The sequence below is a fragment of the Berghia stephanieae genome, chromosome 10 (genome assembly GCF_034508935.2).
Source record: "Berghia stephanieae isolate SIO BIC M18660-M18661 chromosome 10, UCSD_Bste_1.3, whole genome shotgun sequence".
Lineage (NCBI taxonomy): Eukaryota > Metazoa > Mollusca > Gastropoda > Nudibranchia > Aeolidiidae > Berghia > Berghia stephanieae.
The window spans coordinates 9,096,455-9,104,902 of record NC_088369.1 but is presented as its reverse complement, the minus strand read 5'-3'; positions in this window follow the sequence as shown (position 1 = coordinate 9,104,902).

Sequence of the window (8,448 nt, the reverse complement as noted above, 5' to 3'; positions counted from 1 at the left end):
CTGCAGCCCCCTGGTGGGTTTGGCCTTTGCGCGTCATCATTCTCCTGGTTGGAGCCCCTGGTCTCCCAAGAACTGAATTTATGGTTTTATTGCTGTTGTAGGTTTCAGTAACTTGCTTTGTTTTAATTGGACGGGTAGTTGGCCCATCGCATAACCCCCTGACTTGGAGGACCAGGATTAATTTTAGAGATTCACTCCTAGATTGGTTACTCTCCCGAGTTACTGAGCCCAGTCTACCCATGATTTTCTGTTGGGGTTTCCTTCCCTTAGACGATTGTCTTCCGTGACTAATGAGCTCCATCTGCCCAGGTTTGAAATCAGAGTTTTCCTTCTCCTATGTGAATTTCCTCAGTCGAGACGAATGAGCTCCACCTACCCAGGTTGGAATCAGAGTTTTCCCTCTCCTATGTGAATTGTCTCCCCATATGACTAATGAGCTCCACTGACCCTGTGAATCCCTTAGTCTGGTTCCTACCCCACGGGCCTGGTACCAGGGCGCACAAAGTCCCCGCCGACAAAGCTCCATGGGATCGTTGCAAGCACACAAGCACCCCGCCACGACTAGGCAGACCCACTTGGGGGGGGGGGGGGGAGAATCAACAATTTTACTATTGATTAAAAATGTCAGCACTTTTCTCTGAATTCTGAAATGATTATACCGACGTGCACTTATTTGCAGGTCTGATAACCCGATTCCTTATGTTGTAATGGAAATCTGAAAAAAAATATTGTCCATTACTTACTACTTACTTTATCCTCTTCGGGCCTTGAGGCACATAAGGCATCCACCAGACATCTCCATTTTTTGCGATCGGCTGCTTTTGCGGTGGCTGTATTCCAGGACAGGCCTGCTTCCTTTAATTCTTTCTCCATGGTCCTTCGCCAGGTTTCTTTGGGTCTTCCCCGCTTTCTCTTCCCATCTGCTGTCCAGTACAAGGCTGTCTTGGGAAGTGACCCTTTTTCCATTCTGGCCACATGACCCAGCCAACGCCATCTTCTTCTTTTTATTTAGCTATCAATGCTAGTGCAGTCAGCTTTCTTTAATAGATCCACTGTTCTTATTTTTGTAGGCCAAAATAAATTAAAAATTATTTTTAAACACTTGTTCTGAAAGGCTTCTAGTTTCTGTATTAAGGAGGATGTCATTTTCCAGCTTTCACTTCCATAAAGCAGTACACTTAAAACATTGCTCTTGTATATTTTCAGCTTTGTCTTTCTCATTATTTGCTTTGATTTCCAAAAGTTTTTCAGCATGCCGAAAGCCTGGTTTGCCTTTTGAATTCTGTGCTTGATATCGTGTTCTGCGTTTCCGTCGTCTGTTATTTTGGATCTGAGGTAGGAGAACTCTGTTACCTCTTCAATTATATGTTCATCTATCCTAATTTCACTGTCATGTTTTGGATTCACCCTAATGTACACAGTCTTATCGAAATTTATTTTCAGTCCAATTTTCGAGGCGTTCTTGTGTAGTACGTTTAGTTTCTCTGAGGCGTCTCTGTGTGTACTGGAAACTAACGCGATATCATCTGCGTAGTCTATATCTTCCAGAAAGGATGTCAGTGTCCAGCGAATGCCTCTCTTCTTACCATCAATTGTATTTTTCATAAGCCAGTCTAGAGCCAGGATAAACAGAAGCGGGGAGAGTATGCAGCCTTGTTTTACACCAGTTGTTACATTAAAGCTGTCTGTTAAATTGTTACCACAGATCACTTGGCATTGGTAGTTGCTGTACATTGCTTTGATTAGGTTGACTATCTTCATCGGTATACCATAATGGCGGAGTAATTTCCACAGGGACTCTCTGTGTAAGCTGTCAAAGGCTTTTTCAAAATCGACAAAAATGGTGTTGAGGGGGCTGTTCCATTCAATGCTTTGCTCCAGGATTTGTCTCAGGGTAAATATGTGGTCACTACATGACTTCCCTTTTCTGAACCCTGCTTGCTCTTTTCTAAGAATGTTTTCAATGTGAGGTGAGATTCTTTTCAGAAGGATTCTATTAAAAATTTTGCTCGTTACGGACAGGAGTGTGATTCCACGCCAGTTAGCACAATTTCCTAGGTCTACTTTCTTGGCTATTTTATGGATGATGCCTTTCTGCCAATCCTCTGGTATTTCTTCCTTTTCCCAAATGTTGGTGAACAATTTACTGAGAATTTTGGACATTTCTTGCGAGTTCGCTTTAAGCATTTCCGCACTGATTTTGTCAATACCTGGGGCCTTGCCATTTTTTTGTTGTTGTATTGCCTCGTGCACCTCATGCTCAGTGATTGGACCAAGATTAACCTCTACGTCCATTTCTGCTTCTGGGATATCTGTGTAAGAAGATGGGTCTGGTCTGTTCAGAAGGTTTGCGAAATATTCTCTCCATCTTTCAATTTTCTCCTTTTCGTCTGTGATGACACTACCATCTTGGGATTTTAATGGTTTCTCTTGACCATAACTTCTGTTTCCCGAGAGCTTTTTTGTGATTTTGTATAGTGTTTGTGTGTCTTGTCTTACAGCTGCATTTTCTGCTTCAGTTGCTAAATTTTCTGCAAAATCTCTTTTGTCTTTCCTTGTGGATTTTTTCACTTCTTTATCTTCAATGAGTATTCACTGGATAGCCTTTCTTTCAGTCGGGGGGATTTAGCGTTCAGGAGATTTAGTTTGATTGATTTTCTTTGGTTAATGAGCTCCCATGACCTTGCTGATATCCAATTCTCTGTATTGGATTTATTGTGTCCTAAGTGTTCAGTGGCACTTTCCTTAATGACGTGGTTGAAATCTTGGATTGTCATGTTTGTAATATCTTGTATTGCACTGAATTTGTTTCTTGCTGAGATATTGAAATTGTTTGGATATCTGGGATTTTCAATTTATCTGTGTTGAAACGTTTCTCCTTCTGCTTTGCTATTTTTGTTTTCATCAATTTAGTAGAGATTTTGGCTGTGACAAGATGGTGGTCACTTCCAATGTCTGCCAATCGTCTGACTCTGACATCGTTTAAGCTGCTCTTCCATTTTCTGTTGATAATTATATGGTCTATCTGACTTTCTGTTTTCCCATCTGGTGATTTCCATGTCAATTTGTGGATGTTTTTGTGTGGGAAGAAAGTTCCACCAATAATGAAGTTGTGTTCTTCACAAAATTCTGCCAGTCTGCTTCCATTGTTGTTCATTACCCCTATGCCCTCCCTTCCAACGGACTGATTTGTTTGTGTATTGCCAACTCTAGCATTAAGGTCTCCGATGATCATGAGCATATCATGTCTTGGAATGTTTTCAACGGCCATTCTTAGAATATCGTAAAATTCTTCTTTGTTTTCTTCATCTGAATCCTCTGTAGCATGTGAGGATTGATAGCTTGGTGTATTTTGAGTTGTGTCTTGTGTATAAAAGTCTTTCACTTATCGGTTTCCATTCCAATAGTGACTTGTTGTTTTGCCTGGCTATCAAGAGGGCAACACCTTCTCTGTGTTGGTCATCCTTTCGTCCTGACCAAATGATAAGGTCGCCATTTGAGAGTTGGCGCTTCCCAGCTCCTGTCCATCTTGCCTCTGATATGCCTAGCAAATCGATCTTGTAGTTCAACATCTCGCGCTGGGCTTGTGCCAGTTTTCCTGTTTGATATAGGGTCCTAACATTCCAGCACGAGACATTGAGCTTGCGTTTTGGTGACAACAGATCTGCAATCTGGTCGGGGGCGTCCTTTCGGCTTTGACCTCCTACCGTCATGAAGCCAGTATTCTGGTCCGCTTCTCTGCTGCCGCCGGTTGTGGATTTACGTCTGGTTTCTGTTTCTGTAACAGTTTGCTTTTTATGAGGTGGGTTGTTAACCCTACGCTCAACCCCCATTCCTGGAGGGCCGGTGGATTACTCTTCGTCTGATCTCTCTTCTTTTTTTCTCTTATTAGAGGTCCGAGGTTCGAGATACGCAAGCCCTCCCACCACGACAAGGTGATAATCCGTTACAACAATGTTAAACTATGCCCATAAGTGGGTTCGGATGTCAGATCTGCATATAGATAGTATGTAGATGACGTCACTCAGGCCTTTGTTATTGTTTTTGCCATCCGCGTTTGTGAGCTGTTCTCACTAAACTGTATTAACAAGACTATAAAAGTTCATGGTTACACAGAGTTTGTGTGTTGGCCCGTTATACTTCCGGATGGCAATGTTGTGAACTCCTTGGCCAAGCGCATTCTATCTATATGTACACGTCGGATTATACCCAATGTGCACATATATGCAGGTCTGATATCACAACCCAATTACGGGCGTAGTTTAACATTGTTGTAATGGACAACATTTTGCGTCATTTAAATTTTTTTTGTTGTTGTTGAGATTTTCATTACAACAATGAGCCCCTAATGAAACGAAGCTTGCTGCATCTTCTCGGGTGTTCTCAGCCAGCCTCATATCCTTTGGGTGTTGCTTGATGTGTCATGTAAGCGGGTTGTTATACTTCCTGTGTTGCGTATTAGTATAGTGAGATTTAGGATAAAAGCGTGCAAATTCGGATAGAAAGCATGACCATTTGCAAACAGGTTAACAATTAACAAGACCCAAAAAGAACCACTCTGGCAATTAATCATAACATTTCGCTTGAACGCCTTTGACATTCCCGAGTACAACGATTTTAACCAAGGGAAATAACTGTATAAATACAGATATTTGCTTTATAGTCATAGTATTCAGTTTTACATGGATTTTCAGTGAGGTAAGGGTGTATAATCGACGTGCATTTATTTGCATGTCTGATAATCCAATTCATCTAGTTATTTACATGATGATGATGATATGGCGATGATTATCATCATCATCATCATCATCATCATCATCATCATCATCATCATCATCATCATCATCATCATCACCACATCATCATCATCATCATCAACATCATCATCATCATCATCATCATCATGATAATAATAATAATAATAATAATAATAATAATAATAATAATATAATAATAATAATAATATAATATAATAATAATAATAATAATAATAATAATAATAATAATAATAATAATAATAATAATAATAATAATAATAATAATTTAATAATAATATTAATAATATTATTTATTATTATTATTATTATTATTATTATTATTATTATTATTATTATTATTATTATTATTATTAATTATAGACATTAATATAATATTGAAATAATATTATAATAAAAATCTTTGTGAACTTATCAAAATTTTCTGTTATAACTTATTATACCCAAAATTTACGAACGTATCAAACTGGCATTATGACTATCTAAATTTGATTTGTCTCAGATCAGATTAACCTTTCAGTTGATTATTTTAATTTAATTTAATTTTTTGTTTGTTTGATGTCGTTTTATCCCTCGCATTAATTTGATCTTCCTGGTTGCCTTTATCCTCGTCTTGTGAAATTATGACACTGAAGAGTGAAGAAGAAAAAGAGCCGATCAGTGACGTCATTATTATATTAAGGCCTTGACCTTAGACCTTGAGAGAAAAATGACGTAATTAAATGTGAATACTTTCCATTATTTTCCTCTTAACTGACCATTGCTTTAAATCAGCAGCAATTGACTTCCTATTTCATTTTGAAGAAATACGTGGAATCATAAATTACTAAAATACAAACTAGATCCCCATCCATGACAAAAAGAATTATTTGCTAGAATACGAGTGGAGTCTCTGTTCCCAGAGAAAGTGTGAAACTAGTCCCTTCGATGATATGATATACACTATATATTGAGTTGTCGTACCAATAAGGTCGCAGGTTCAAACCCACACCGCGGAAATTTTTATTCTCTATTGTCTTCTGGCACTTTTCTATTCACTTCATATCTTGTTGTTACACTATATATTTCATGTCATCCGGTTTTTAAAATGATCGATTATGTTTTCTTCCTGACCTAAATGAGTTCTCGTCGTTAATGAGGAAGGTCTTTCTCTTTCATGTACGTCGTGCAAATCTGATTAGATGTGTATGGATTCCTAAATTGATTTTGTTATTTAAAGATTCAATAATTAGCATATTATTAGTTGTTGGCGCGGTCTTATGTTCTTATGTTATGATACTCAGTTTGTAACCTGTAGGCCCATTGTTCGAGAACCGCTCAGGCAAACAAAGATGAATCATCAGAAAATGAGTTTTATTCACATAATCTCATCAGACGTTTGCAACATTCTCCTATTATTGCTTTACAGTACAGGCGTCATGTCTTGTCCCACATGTGAAGTGTTTTTGTTGGAAATGAACCTTTGTGCAGCGCTTTGGGCATATCTGGTGGATTTCGCACTTTATAAAACTATACTTTTCATTGTCAAAACTGGTGGCAGACTATTTATCATTCTCTTTTATTGAATAGGCTTTGTTTTGACAACCTGTTTTATTTAATTATCTCTCAATAAGATTACCCACTCTACAAGTGATTGTTGGGGCTCATTACTCAATATATTGATAGTATTCCACCACATCCGGGTGGTCAATGGAGCCGGAGTTTATTCCAACGTCAGCAGGATGTAAGAACTACTTTGTACCCATTGGATGGGACGCTAGTCAGTCACAAAGTAACTTCCTTCGGGTCCAAAGACCCAGGAATCCAATATCTGATGGATGTACATATATGATCGAACAAACGTCGATTACATTCAGGACTGAATGGTCTCTTATTGGTGAGGTGAGAACCCTACAATTATTGACCTCGTCTTCACCCGCTCTCCCTGTATCAAATAGGCAACTGAAAAATCAGACAATGTTAATCCTGACTCAGGTTTGATTCAATTTTGCGGGATAAAGATATCAAGGATCTTATTCAAATGTGTGGATGTTTAATTGATGACATATCCAGGAGCCCCGGGTTGTTAACAAGGATACTATTTTTTTGGTTCTAACACTTCTAAACTAATATCTTCAGGTTTTATCGTTTCGAAGTTCTTTGATCTATGTTGCATGAGATAATAACAATGAATTGCCTCATCTTGATCAAGACGTTAATCTAACGCAAGTCAGTTAATCCAAATCTAATCTAGATCCAGAACTGTTGAGTGTAAATGCTTTTTTATTTATTTCGATCTGTCGAAGAGTCAGAAGACAATGAACTACAGGATATTTGAAATGGGATGAGCGTATGAGCAAGAGTTTGTAAGTGCTTAAAAAAAACGAATGAGAAAGAAATAGAAAATAAAGATTGGCGAGTTGAGGTTTGCGACAACAACATGTACGTTTGGTAACTCAAGTTCTATATCTTTTCTAGCTTTATGTTACCCTTGACTGGCCTTCCCTGTGATATATGATTGTCATGCTTATATAAACACACAACTCCTAACTTGAATTAACTTTATAAGTGGTGACTTAATTCAGTTACCGGAAAATAAATTTAGAATAAGAATCATGTCCATGAAGTAGACCAATTGCACTGGCGATTGCTGAAACTCTATTTCATACATTATCAACAGAAAACAAAACCCGCAGAGAGATGAGTAATAATAACAGTCTTAGATCAGGAGTTACCGGTCATTGACATTATGACAATTGTGACTTGCAATCTCATCTGGTGTTATGGCAAACCAGATGCCAAAAATTGACATCAGAGTCAAAATGGTTAGAATCTTTAGCATTTCTTTAGGGGGGGGGGGTATTTTTCACGGGTACTCATATGAAGAATATAAGCATTAAATTTGTCCCAGCTCTTGAATAACCAATATGGTGTAATGATAGCATATCTGACTGTCCTCAGTTGAGGATTATTGGGTACCTGTGTCTTTAGACCTGGTAGAAAGTACTTGCGAAAGCCTACCTCATGCTATCCGAGTAATTGTTGTTGTACTTTTAACGCTACAACAATCGATTCACTATATTTAACCAACTAGTCTATGCCCCCACCAATAATTGATAGACTAGATACCAAAAGCCAATGATGCCTAAATGGATCAATAACATGTATAGTAAAATAAAGGAGTAAATTACTCTTTAAAAAATATACAACACAAAGACCAGATACTCGCATTGAAAGAAAACAAGATGAAACATTTGTCAAAAGAAAGATTGAACTAGAAACTGTAGATATAATTCGACTACCCGCTTTAGAAATATTGAATTGTAAAATGACAAAACCGTTGACCGCGCATAGCTCATATAGTGGACAGCATACACACTTTTTATTCCTAATCCCAGAGCCCAAGGCCAACCCTTTCTTTGCCTCACATACGATGATCACGTGGTAGTATCGAATCGTACATTGGATCGAAGAGTTTATCGAATATCATTTTATTGAAGGTAGTTGGTTGTGTAAATTTGCTGATTTTTAAAAGAAAATTTCAATGTTCACAATTTTATTTATTTTTTAAATTATGATTATGAAAATGGAAATGTACAGATCATATCGAATTGATAACAAGGCGATGTTAAAATGATGGTACTGTGTGCAATTTATACAATTCATGAACACGATACACATACATTGCGATATC